We start from the raw sequence: 14,743 nt of genomic DNA on the forward strand, positions 1-14,743 counted from the left end.
AGGTGAAACATTAACTAAATAATTAGAAATCTCTTTGATTTCTTAATGTAGGCATGTTGACCTTTAAATATCTCTCTTAGGACTATTTATTTTACATCTCAGATTAAATGATGTTATGTTTAATTTTCATTTTATTGAAGGAGTCTTTCTACTCTTGGTTTCTTCAAGAAATCGTTCATGAGTATGTTGTGATTTGTTTAATCTCCATGAGTTTGTTTAGCTTTTAGAGTTTCTCTTAATTATTTGAAGCTATTTCATTGTTGTCAGGTTGAATAAAAGGAAATATTTCAGTTTCCCCATATTTGGTGAGATGTTCTTTGTGTCCTAATATATGATGTATTTTAAAGAAAGTTCCATGGGCTGCTAAGAACAATTTGTATTCTGCAGTGTTTGTATACAATATTCTTTAGTTGCCTTTTCAGGCCATTTTGCCTTTGATTTCATTTAATTCTGTCTACTTTATTTTGGTATGATGGATTAATTCTTAGAATGAACTACTATAATACCCAGTGATAGCGTGTGGCTTTACATCTAGTAGTATTTTCTGTATAGTACTGGATGTACCTGTTTGTGGAATTGTACAGTTCTCTCCATGAATTGTTCCCTTAATTAGTGGGAAGTGATATTTATCATTTCTCGTTAGATGTGTTTTTAAGTCTATTTTGTCAGATTGCATTAGCAACAGTTTCTTGTTTTCAAGCTCCATTTGCCTCAAACATCTTTTTTTCATCATTTCATTGTAAGGTTACATATGTCTTTTATGATGGAGCAGAACAAAAAATACTTCATACTTTATTATTCTAATCTCCTAACCTGTGTCTTTTGATTAAGGAATTGATTCAATTATAATTAAGATACTACTGAAAGGTGCCTACTGATTAATGTAATTTTGGTGATTTTGCCAATGTGCTGGAGCTGTTTTCCTTTTATTATTATTATTATTATTATTATTATTATTATTATTATTATTATTTTAGTATTTGTTTAGCTTTTCTAGTTTGCTTTATCATTTCTGTGAAAAAAAACACTCTTACTAGAATCACTGTAGGAGAAGAAATTATTACACTTTCTGGTCACAATTTATCTATGGGAGAAGTCAGGGCAGTATCTCCAAAAGGAACTGAAGCAGAAATCATTTTACTAATCTGCTTATTAAATTCTTCAGTGTTTCATGCTCAGTTAGGATTCTCATACAACTCAGTCCCAGCTACCTATGCTGTAGGCCCAAACACACTGATTATCAATAAAGACAGCATCTCAAACACCTGGTAACATGTCTGCCTGATGAGGACAATATCTTAACTGAGGCTTTCTCAGATAATTCTAGGTTGTGTCAAGTTGACTGGTGAAATGAATTTTGCTTGTTGCACTCTTAAGGATACACCTGTATTTCTCTTAACTGGGTCATTCAAAAGAAATTGATATCTAAATCTTATCATCCAGGAACAGAAAGTTCCTGTGTAAGTAGCAACACCAACGACTGTTAGTCTATTGTAAAATAGTTTACTTTCTCATTATAAAATTCAATATTCCCCAGAAATCTTCCTTACACAGCTGTATCTCTTGTTTAGTAATGCAGTTTCTCAAAAGTCCCCTGTGCAACCATTCAACACATTCTTTTCAGTTATTGCCATGGTTCTTTTCTTCCCAGGAAATAGTAACTTAACTTGTGATAAAATATGTAATAAAACTATTGAGCCAATAATACCTTGAGGGCTCAGGACAAGGGCTAGAATTCAAATCAATTCAACATGAGATAAACTACAGGCCTTAGAACAGGTGGTACAAGACAGGTTAAATTCCCAGCATATTGAAGAATCAATCAGACCTTGGAATTCTCCTGTATTTGTTATTTTAAAGAAATCTGGTAAGTGGAGAATGGTAACAGATAAAAGATCTTTTTAAAAGGTAATTCAGCCAGTGGGCTCTCTACAATCTGGAATTCCTTTGTCTTCTCTGTTACCTAAAGGATGACCTCTTATAGTTATTGATTTAAAAAAACTGTTTCTTTTCACTGGGAAAATGAGACATCTAAAGGAAAAAGACAAATCATCCAAAAAAGTCCCAAGAAATATGTAAATTTGCCTGTTGGTATATGGTATATCATATATTTAATAAGATAAAATTTCATAAGTCTTCCTTAAAGATCATTTCTGCTGATCTCTACAAGCATATAATGCAAATAGTCTTTATGCAGCCCCAGTTTAGTTAAAAATTACAACTATTTTTGGAGGTGGAGCATGGCTCTCTCTTTTTCTAAACCCAAGCATGTTTGTTAAAAGAAAATAAAAAATCTCTGTATCAAATCAGAAGATCCTTCTGAAATGGGATAGGCAAAAAAATAAGAGACTACTCATTTGCCACTAATCTCATAATTCCTTGGTTTTATTTTAACTCTTTAAAACTTTTCTTAATATATAACTTTATATATATATATATATATATATATATATATATATATATATATATATATATATATTAAACTTTTGACATGATATTTATGGTCAGAGAGTATTAACTAATCCTAGAAAAAGGCTTCATCTAGCTGCCTGTACATGATGTTGGGTATGAGTCTCTATCAGTTTTCTGCAGAGTACCATGACCATACCTAACAGTGATTTTGAAGTCTCCAAAAATGATGAAGGGACCCCACAATAAGGATTCCATCAGGAGGATAATAATACCACTAAGATGATAAACACCACCCAAAGATCAGCTTTGGACTACAAACTGCTCAGGACAATTTCAAGTTGGCTAGCTGAGATGATCCAGCCTGAGATTCTACTTAAACAAAGACTTGAGAAATAATCTTTTATTATTTTAGACAAAAAGGGGAAATGTGGTTATACATTGTACACCTGGATAAAACTTATCTGGAGATCAGAGGACAGAGCCAGGCACTAGATTAGAAAGAGACCAGACAGTGATGGCACATAGCCTTAATCCTCTCACTCGGGAGACAGACCTGTCAGCGTTTCTGTGAGTTCAAGTCCACAATAGGAACAGAGCAAGATGTGGTGGAACACATCTTTAATCCCAACTCTTTTTTTTTTTTTTTTTGAGACAGGGTTTCTCTGTGTAGCTTTGCGCCTTTCCTGGGACTCACTTGGTAGCCCAGGCTGGCCTCGAACTCACAGAGATCCACCTGGCTCTGCCTCCCAAGGGCTGGGATTAAAGGCGTGTGCCACCACTGCCCGGCTAATCCCAACTCTTGAGATCCCATGTCTTTGCTAGGGAAGCATACAAGCCTTTAATCCCAAAAAGTAAGATGCCAGGGCAGAAAATGGTATATAAGGCCTGAGTAAAGAAGAAGTTTCTCTCTTGTGGCTGAGGATTTTGTATAGGTAAGAACGTGGCTGGCTTGTTCTGTTTCTCTGATATTTCAGCTTTTATCTCAATATTTGGCTCTGGGATTTTTTATTAATAAGACCATTTAGCAATTTGTGTTAAATACCTATTAACTGATTTTTCAACAATGAAATTTTTTTTTTTTTTTTTTTTGGTTTTTGGAGACAGGGTTTCTCTGTGTAGCTTTGCGCCTTTCCTGGAACTCACTTATAGCCCAGGCTGGCCTCAAACTCACAGAGATCCGCATGGCTCTGCCTCCCGAGTGCTGGGATTAAAGGCGTGCACCACCACCACCTGGCAACAATGAAAATTTAAATACAGATTATAAGCAGTAGCAATGATAATATATCCAAAATTTTCATCTCATTGTGTATATTTAAGAAATTCATGTAAGCTTCAAGGATTTACATCTTGGATCCATCTGTCACAACTCATACTCTACAGAAGTACTCTGGTCAATCAATAGCTTAAGCTTCCCTACTTACCTACTGTCAATTCCTAACATTGGGATCGATCTATCTAACTATCTACCTATCTATCTGTCCATCTAGCTATCTAACTCTGATACTCTTAGTCTTCAGACTACTTTCACACCCAATTACCCATAGATCTGGAAGTTTCAAGCATATACCTAAGAAAAAGTTTTTCCACTATGCTCATTAACTCTTTTTTCTCCAGTCTATATCTGTTTCATCAAATTTCTAATTATTTAAAAACTATAAACTGCTCCAAATTAAAATCAGCTACCCCTACACTTGCTGTAAACCATATTAACTTGATGTTTCTGATGGAATTCCAAACTGGCTTGAGCCTGTGGCTTTAACCAGAATTTTCATACTGCTCTAAAGCTCTCTGTACTTTGCTTTCCCCAGGTTGTCCCTGTATACCTGGATAGCAATCAAAACAGATGTCTCCAACCTTAAATCAACTCCTTCCATCCAATCTTTGATACGCACTCCAAACATCCAAGGTCTTGACAACACCATTGTAATTTCAGCTAAGAAGCAGTTACAGAACAGATCACATAGGCCTTCATTACCAAAAAACAGTCTGGAATGTCAGGGCCAAAAAAAACACCTAGGACAAATGGCTAAATTGGTGCCTATTAGCATACCAAATGCGTGCTGGCCTCCATGCTCTCATGGCAAATACTGTTACAGAGTTCACACAAGTATTCAGCATCCTGATGCCTCTCTGCTCTTCTCACCCCAGTCCCTATCCAAAACTTACCCAGGTCATAGACTTCTATTCCCCAGCCTCTGATTTATATATAACACTGTCAATTTGATAATGCCTATTCTTGGCTCTCTTGATCTTCTTGGCCACTCTCTCTCATCTTATTCTGTTTTAGTCTTGCTTTCTTGATCCCCACTTAGTTGCTGGCCTATTCTGCTGGCCATGTTCTGTCTACTATTTTCTCTCTCTGCTCTGGACTCTTCTAGATGCCCCTAGGTTGTGGTGGTATTTTACTTGTACTGAAATGTGATTTTAATTGTATGTTAATAAATAAAGTTGTCCAGGGGTCAGAGCTATTAGAGCCATAGCAAGAGCGTGGCAGTGGTGGTGCACGCCTTTAATCCCAGCACTTGGTAGACAGAGCTAGGTAGATCTCTGTGTGTTCAAGGATACAGCCAACATTGCAGACACATGCCTTTAATCTCAATACCATAGAGGACCTGGAGGGTCGTACATATAGGCAGTGATGAAGCAGTCATGTGTTTGGGTTTACAACCAATAAGAAGGCAGAACAGACAGTCTATATAAAGACAAACAGGCAGGAAGTAGGCCCCTTTTCGGAGAGCTCTCTTGGCTGAAGCAGGAAGGGTAAGGCTCTTAGCTCTGACTTCTTGGCTTTCTTCTCTGAATCAGCTCTGTGTTTCTTATTTAATGAGATGGTTGGTTACATCTACATTTGGCACCCAACGTGACAGGAATCCATTAAAAACTGCTTAACTTGGCTTGGCGGCAGGTCCGGTTTCCCGCCTGGGCGGCCAGCAGGTCCAGTTTCCTGCCAGGGCAGCTGGCTCCCTAGCCCGGGCCCAGGTCGGCTTGGCCTCAGGCTGGACTAACCTTGAGCTACTTGCTTAAAGCAGGTGCTACAAACAACTCAGGCCTGCCCTGCCGAACAGGGCCCCTGCCTGTAAAGCCAATGCACATGGTTGGAGCTTAAGGAAGCTAGAGCCAAGGCTTGACTAGGCTCAAGGGTGAACATGTGGTTGGATTCAAGCTCTTAGGCAGAACTTGTGGCTATGCTTTCTCTCTCTCTCTCTCTCTCTCTCTCTCTCTCTCTCTCTCTCTCTCTCTGGATTCACACCTCGGACACTAAGTGGCTGTTTTGAAATTACCTCAGATTTCTACTGTTCTACGCGGACTTGGTAAGTCACTTAACATATCAGATATTTTAAAGGAAACTATTTAAAAGAGAAATTTTTTCCACATTAAAAAAAATGGGTTTTCTGTGTACATTGGAAGAAAATTGGGCTTTGTTTGCAATTTTAGGCAGTCTGACAATGGAACAACTATATGAGAAGATTAGTGTTGATCGAAATATGCAGTTTATTACTATGCTTATCCCCATTTTACTATTTAAAAAGATAGTCAATTTAAGTGCCAGGGTGACAGCTTTAGAAAAACTTGTTAAACCTGTAAAAATTCAGACAGAAGAAATTAACAGTGAATTTGCTTCAAGATTGGATCATAAGGTTACAGAAAGAAAGCCTGTTTTCACACAGTCACCCTTAATTTGTCCAGTAACCGTACAGCAGTTGCCTGATCAAATGACTACACAAAATATTTGGGCTCCAATTGAAATGTTAGATTTATGAAGGTTTAAGGAGGCAATAGTATCTTATGGCATGCATTCCCCATATGTAAAGCAAATGTTAAACTCTTGGTCAACATATAATAGGATTGTACCACAGGACTGGCGGGGGCTGGCACAAGCTGTTCTATAACCCAGTCAAAGGCTTCAGTGGCTAACTTGGTTCAAGGATGAAGCTAAAAACATAGAAAAACAATGGAGGGATAAAGGAATACAAGTCTGCCAGGATCAGCTTATTGGAGAAGGTCAATATGCTTCAGCACAAACACAATGTTTATATGATGTCCAAACCCTAATTTTATGTTGAACAGCAGCCTTGAATGCATGGGACAGAGTTGAGGAACCAGGAAAAAAAACTGAGTCTTTTACAAAGGTTATACAAGGCCTAAAAGAATCTTTCACAGATTTTTTACAAAGACTGGCTTCAGCAGTAAAGAGAATGGTCCCTGATTTAGAAGCTAGTAAGATAATAATTAAATCTTTGGCCTTTGAGAATGTGAATGCATCATGCAAAACAATAATCAGGCCGTTAAAGGCAAAATCTGTACCTTTGGAAGATTGGATTAGAGACACGGTTAATGTTGAAGCTCATGAGCATGATGATATGTCGGTAGGAGAAGCACTTTCAAAAGGTTTGAGGAATGTTAGATGTTTTGGATGTGGAAAGCAAGGACATTTGAAAAGGGACTGTAAACAGGTCATTCCTAGAAACAATGTTCCTTCAAGGAACAATGGCAACAGAATGTCCCTTCCTTCTGGAGTATGCAGAAGGTGTGGTAAGGGAAAACACTGGACCAACGAATGTAGATCAACAAGGGGCAGACAGGGTAACCCTTTGCCTCAGTCTTCGGGAAACTCCCAGAGGGGCCTCATGCAGGCCCCAATAGCAAATCCAGTTCAAACCTTTCCTGCAGTCGTAGAGGAAACCCATACTCAGAGCAAATAAATAACCAAATGCCTATTGGAATAAATCATGCTGGTCAGGATGATGAAACAAAGAGAATAGAAAATTCAGGAGAAAACATAAAGAAAATTTTTTGGCAAACTTCTATTAATGAACAAAGACCAAAATTATCGATAAAAATAAATGGTGTTTTGTTGTCTGGTCTGGTAGACACAGGTGCAGACGTTACCATAATTGCACCAGAATTTTGGCATCCAACTTGGCCTCTTCAGGAGGTAAACGTTCAACTGTTAGGAATTGGGACATTATCTCAGGTGAAACAGAGTGCAAGATGGCTCGAATGTATAGGTCCAGAAGGACAGAGAGGAAAATTAAAACCATATGTGGCTAATATAGCTATGAACCTGTGGGGTCAAGACTTGTTGCAACAATGGAATACTCAGATTAACATCCCTCCAATCTCAGAAACAAATCATAAATTAGCACGTGTTTCTGAGAGAAGTATTAGAAGGCATTATTCTGAGTGGTCACCAGCCATCCATATTATACAAGAACAAGGCACAACAAGTGATGATCTTCCAAAGACACCAACAGCTCTACCTTTAAAATGGTTAACAAACAAGCCTGTATGGGTTCAGCAGTGGCCTTTAACAACAGAGAAACTACAGGCTTCAGAAGAGCTGGTAGAAGAACAGTTAAATGCTCAGCATATTGAAGAATCAACCAGCCCTTGGAATTCTCCTGTATTTGTTATTAAAAAGAAATCTGGTAAATGGAGAATGGTAACAGACCTTAGAGCAATTAGCAAAGTAATTCAGCCAATGGGCTCTCTACAATCTGGAATTCCTTTGCCTACTCTGTTACCAAAAGGATGGCCTCTCATAGTTATTGATTTAAAAGACTGTTTCTTTTCAATACCCTTACAAGAAAAAGACAGAGAAAGATTTGCTTTCACAGTGCCTACTTATAATAATTCTCAACCAGTTAAAAGATTTCAATGGAGGGTCCTCCCACAGGGAATGTTGAATAGCCCAACTCTGTGCCAATATTTTGTACAACAGCTGTTGGAAGTGATATGTAAAAAATTTCCTAAATCTATAATTTCTCATTTTATTGATGATATTTTACTAGCTGACTCAAATGCAGATACTTTAGAAAGATTGTTTCAAGAAGTAAAGAAAATTTTGCCTTGCTGGGGAACACAAATTGCTCCTGAAAAGCTAAAAAGAGGAGATTCTATTAATTATTTAGGATGTAAAATAGAGCTACAAAAAATTAGACCCAAAAAGGTGCAAATTAGGAGAGATAGACTACAGACTCTTAATGACTTTCAAAGATTATTTGGAGATATTTCTCATCTACAAACTATTGTTGGGGTAAAAAATGATGAACTGCATAATTTGTTCAAAACCTTAGAAGGTGACAAGGACTTAAATAGTCCAAGAGAATTATCACCTGAAGCTGAGAAAGAATTGGCCTTGGTAGAAAAGAAAGTACATGAAAGGCACGTGGATCGGATCATCGTATTGATCCAAAGCTGGATTGCATTTTGGTTATTTTACCTTCTAGGCATTCTCCTACAGGAATATTAATGCAGAGGGAAGATATTATATTGGAATGGATATTTTTACCAAATAAACCAAATAAAAAATTAAAAACTTATGTGGAAAAAATCTCTGACTTGATTTGGAAAGTAAAATTGAGACTTCGTCAATTGGCAGGAATAGACCCAGCAGAAATTGTCATACCTTTAACTAAGGAGGACATTGAAAAATTATGGACAGAAAGTGAACCTTGGCAAAAAGCTTGCAGTAATTTTTTGGGAGAAATTAACAGCAAATATCCCAAAAGCGATAGAATTGATCTTATAAAGAGAGCTGATTGGATCTTGCCTCAAATTGTATGGGAAAAAACCATATCTGAAGTTCATACATTTTATACAGATGCCAACAAACAAGGAAAGGCAGGTTACAAATCCGAAAATTTAAGTAAAGTGGTTCAAAGTCCTTATAATTCAGTTCAAAAATCAGAATTGTATGCTATTCTGTTGGTATTAATGGATTTTTCAGAACCTCTCAACATAGTAACTGACTCTCAGTATGCTGAAAGAGTAGTATTACATATTGAGACTGCAGAATTTATCCCTCATGCTTCAGAATTAACTTCACTATTTATTCAATTACAAGATACAATCAGGAAAAGGAGTCATCCTTTATATGTAACTCACATTTGATCCCATACTGGTCTGCCAGGCCCTCTAGCACAAGGCAATGATGAGATTGATAAGTTATTGACAGGAAATGTGCTGGAGGCCTCAGAATTTCATAAAAAAATCATGTAAATAGTAAAGGTTTAGAAAAGAATTTTTCCATAACCTGGCAACAAGCCAAAGAAATAGTAAAGAAATGTCCTACTTGTTCCTTCTACAATCAAATGCCATTACCAGCAGGATGTGACCCAAAGGGTACTCAAAGGAATGAAATCTGGCAGATGGACGTGTTTCACTTTGCAGAATTTGGAAAATTGAAATATGTACACCATACTATTGATACTTATTCAGGATTTCAATGGGCAACTGCTTTGAGTTCTGAAAAAGCTGATTCTGTAATCATTTGCTAGAAGTTATGGCCATCATGGGTATACCTGCACAAATCAAAACTGACAATGCTCCAGCATATGTCTCTGTTAAAATGAAACAATTTTTTGCTTATTACAATATAAAGCATATTACAGGCATACCACATAATCCTACATGTCAAGCAGTTATAGAAAGATCAAACAGAACTCTAAAGGATATGCTAAATAAACAGAAAGGGGTAACAAAAACCCCCAGAAATAGACTGCATAATGCTCTATTAACTTTGAATTTTCTTAATGCCAATGAGAAAGGAACAACAGCTGCAGAGAGACATTGGATAATAGAAAAAACTACAGAATTAAATCAGCCTATATACTTTAAGGATGTGCTGACCTCAGAATGGAAACCAGGGTACGTGTTATGTTGGGAACGAGGTTTTGCTTTTGTTTCTACAGGAGAAGATAAGCTGTGGGTACCATCAAAATTGATAAAGGTTCGTTTTGAACAAGAGAAACCTCTTAATTAGAGGAGGTGATAGTTCATCAACCAGCTTGAACATCCAATTTAAACTAACTTATACCAGTAACCCATGCCTTTTCATTTAATTAGATAATAACTTGCCAAAAAGGAACATAACCAAAATTAGTCTTAGGGAAAGGTTTTTGTTTTTGTCTTTTAGGAGAATGAAGGTTAAGGAACCTGAAGAACACTGGACAAATGAGTCAACTGAAGAAAAGGGACAAATTATCTATCCCAGGAAACAGAGTGAAACAGTGTATGGGTATATATTATCTAAAAAATTTTATGTCTTCCTAAATGTTTGTTTCTGCTTTTCTCTAAAGATTTAACACTATTGGTCTTCTAATAGTCTCAGTTCAATTAAAATTTAAAGCTGACTTTCAAGTTGGAGAATGGCTCTCTCCTTCTTTAAACTCAAGCATGTTTTTAAAAGGAAAATGCAAACTCCCTGTATCATGCCAGAATAAAAGAGCCATCTTCTGCTATGGGACAAGGAAAAAGCCAAATTAATTAAGGGACTATTCTATTACTAATCTCAACTCTGTGATTCTATTCTGATTCTTTAAACTTTTCTTTTTTTTTCAAAGATTTATTTATTTATTATGTATACAGAAGAGGGTGCCAGATCTCATTACAGATGGTTGTGAGCCACCATGTGGGTGCTGGGAATTGAACTCAGGACCTCTGGAAGAGCAGTCAGTGCTCTTAACCACTGAGCCATCTCTCCAGCCCCAACTTTTCTTAAAGTATAAATTTTATATCAAAATTTACAAGATTAATATATATATATATAGTTATATATACATTTTAAGCTTTGTTATGATATAAATGGTCATATAGAGTACTAACTAATTCTAGAAAAAAGGTTTCAATTAGCTGCATATATATGTCTTTGTGTTCGAGTCTCTTATCAGTTTTCTGCAGGAAATCACGGCCAGGCCTAACATCAACTGAAGTCTCCAGGAGGAAGATGGGGCCCAACAACAACAACAATTCCACGTGGACAATAATAATATCACTAAGCTGACAAACATCATGTACAGATCAGCTTTGAACTACAAGGTGCTCAGAGAAATTTTGAGATGACTAGCTGAGATGATCCAGTCTCAAAGACTACTTGAATAAGGACTTGAGATAAACACTGAACTTTGGCATTATACAGAGACTGGATAATAAAGGATATAGTTACCTTTCCTAGAATTTGACAATTAACCTAAAATTTTTCTTTCGGGATAAAGATAACTTCGCCCATACCCAGCAGGAAGCAATTTTAAGAATACGACGCCCACATTTCCAAAGAGGTGGTGTGGGGCGGGTGGTTTTTTTGGTCTTTTAATGGGTTTTGGGTCTAGGATAATTTTCATTGTTTAGGGGGGTTGGTTACAAGTTGTTGTCAAGGGTTAGGAAAAAGGCTAAGCAAAGGAAATTAGATTTAAAGTTCTTGTTTTTTTAAAAAAAGAGAGAAACAAAAGAAAAGAAAAGAAAAGAAGAAAAATACAATTACTAGTTTTAAATACTTTACATTGGATTGGATTGTTTTATATTGTATACAAATTATATATATTGAAATTGATATTGCTAGAAAATGTTATATGTATATTTCTAATTGTACTTATACCGTTCATTTAACAATGCAATTTTCTGATCCTTGAATGTTATTATTACCAACTATTAGGATATTAAGAAATGAAAGTTAGTAGTTAGACATTACAATAGAACTTGTAGTCATATTAGATATGTTTTAAAAATTGAGCAGATATATTTTAGACAGGTCATCTTCAAACCCTTCAGAGATCTACAGAATATGGCATTTAAAATGTTTTAGTAACTTAGAAAATATTTCTTTTTTGAGACATGTCAGCTCCTGGCAGTACCAATCTACTTCAGAGAAAATATGGGCATTGAAGAAACTGCGTATGGAGTTAACTTTCATTGTGGCAAAAGTTAGCCACTGGACAACAAAGTATCCTCGAATCAACTGCTGACAAAATGGGCAGACAGAACATGAAACAAAGGACTACTGAGCCGGGCAGTGGTGGCGCATGCCTTTAATCCCAGCACTCAGGAGGCAGAGCCAGGCGGATCTCTGTGAGTTCGAGGCCAGCCTGGGCTACCAAGTGAGTCCCATGAAAGGCGCAAAGCTACACAGAGAAACCCTGTCTCGAAAAACCAAAAAAAAAAAAAAAAAAAAAAAAAAAGGACTACTGATTCTTGCCAAAACAAGTGTGGTTATGGCTTTATCAAAAGGCATCTTCTGAGGCCAGGACAATATGGCACCATCCCTGAAGTGGCCTTCGCAATTCGAAAAGGTACAGTGCCCTTTTCTTCGAAGGCAGCTGAACAGGCAGTGGGCCGATGGCTTCTGATGTGCTATGGAACAGCAGCTGAAACAGTTATTCTTGAAGAGTAACTAACCTCACACCTCTCAATACTAGACTGACATTTGATAGAGGGATGTGGAGAAGAAGGGGATGCTGAGATGAAGCCATATATACACAGCCAAGAAGAATATACAGTTGAATTAAAAAACCATCAACAATTTCCAGATTTTAAAATCCTGAATCATGACATGACACTAGTGGAATTCAGGTGTTTCTGGTACATGGACTGCTCTCACCCAATGTGAGGTTGAACTGTTGACCTTGTGTACATCCTACTTCACAAATGAGTCTGTCAGATACGCTAAGCCTATAGGCTGAAGACGATGCCCCAGCACTGCGGAGAAACCTCAGGTGACTGTCCAGGCAGTTGGCTGTTTATGTCAACTCACAAATTTTTTGGAAGTTGCTTGCATGCACTTCCTGTTTTTATTTTTGGTAGCTAATATTTCTTTCTTGGGTCCCTGAGGGAGCTGAAGATTAGTTAGTTATAGTTGAAGGTTAGTTAGTTATAGTTGAAGATTAATTAGGATAGAAAGTGAATTAGATACATTTTGGGCTTACCAAAATAGGATAAATAATGAAATTACTTTCTCTGAATTTGTCAAATACAAATGGACTAGACATTGTTTAGATATTCATTACTTGTATATATTTTATATAGTTATTGTACTTTTGTATATAGTTTTTCCTTTGTTAGTTATAACCTTTTTCTTTTTTTTCTTTTTATTAAAATAGAAAAGGGGAAATGTGGTGGTACTTTACTTGTACTGAAATGTGATTTTAATTGTATGTTAATAAATAAAGTTGCCCAGGGGTCAGAGCTATTAGAGCCATAGCAAGAGCGTGGCAGTGGTGGCGCACGCCTTTAATCCCAGCACTTGGTAGACAGAGCTATGTAGATCTCTGTGTGTTCAAGGATACAGCCAACATTGCAGACACATGCCTTAATCTCAATACCATAGAGGACCTGGAGGGCTGTACATAAAGGCAGTGATGAAGCAGTCATGTGTTTGGGTTTACAACCAATAAGAAGGCAGAACAGACAGTCTATATAAAGATGAAATGACAGGAAGTAGGCCCCTTTTCGGAGAGCTCTCTTGGCTGAAGCAGGAAGGGTAAGGCTCTTAGCTCTGACCTCTTGGCTTTCTTCTCTGAATCGGCCCTGTGTTTCTTACTTAATAAGACGGTTGGTTACATCGACACTAGGTATATTCTCCATCATACCTAAAATAAATAACTTTGTCGAATCATAAAAAGGAAAGGAAATAAATATTGCATTATTTCTCCATTCTGAACATCCATATTTAAATATAAGTGTGTCTACAGGACACTCAAGCAGAGAGGTGCTTAGTGGGAAAAGAAAGTACTAACATGAGTGAATGTATGGAACTTGGCAATAGAGGAGCAATACTGAGAAAATGACAATGATGTGCATGCATGAACCAAAGTTTCCTAATGAAACCCATTATTGTATACACCCAGTAAAAATTACCAAAAAGAAGAAAAAAACTGAAATGAAAATACACAATTGTGAGCAGAAATGAAAATTTATAAAGATCTACCATAGACTACTTAAATTAGGTTTGAATGTCTCTATAAACATGATTTATTTATTTTGCCCAAATGTCACAGACTAAAAATTATCTACAAATTTCTGTAGTGTGTTTTATATTTCAGATATTACAAGGGTTGTTTTAAGCTGGAATTCTGTGAAGCAAATTGGACTTAACTGGCAATGTATAGTAAACCAGTCATAATAGGAACAAATATTTGATGACTCAAGACTACAAGATTCAGGGCTGGAGAGATGATTCAGAGGTTAAGAGCACTGTACTACCCTCATAGAAGACCTGAATTTAGTTCTTAGGACACAAAGAAAGGAGCTTACAGTACATGTAATGGCAACTACTTGGGATCCAATGCATTCTTCTCCTATAAAGGTACAACACACAGAAATGTATGTGCACACCCATGTGCATGATGCACACACACAAACCCCCCCCCACACACACAGACTCACATAAAACAACCAACACTACGCCACTTCTACGACCACTATTGCTACTGCTATTATTACTACTAATACATTTTAGAAAAAAACTACACAATTCAATAATAGGATGTATTATTCTATGACCATACCCACTCAGTCACCTGTACAAGGACAGAAAAGTAAACACCAGTGTGCATGT

Source organism: Peromyscus eremicus, unplaced genomic scaffold, assembly GCF_949786415.1.
Source record: "Peromyscus eremicus unplaced genomic scaffold, PerEre_H2_v1 PerEre#2#unplaced_112, whole genome shotgun sequence".
Classification (NCBI taxonomy): Eukaryota; Metazoa; Chordata; class Mammalia; order Rodentia; family Cricetidae; genus Peromyscus; species Peromyscus eremicus.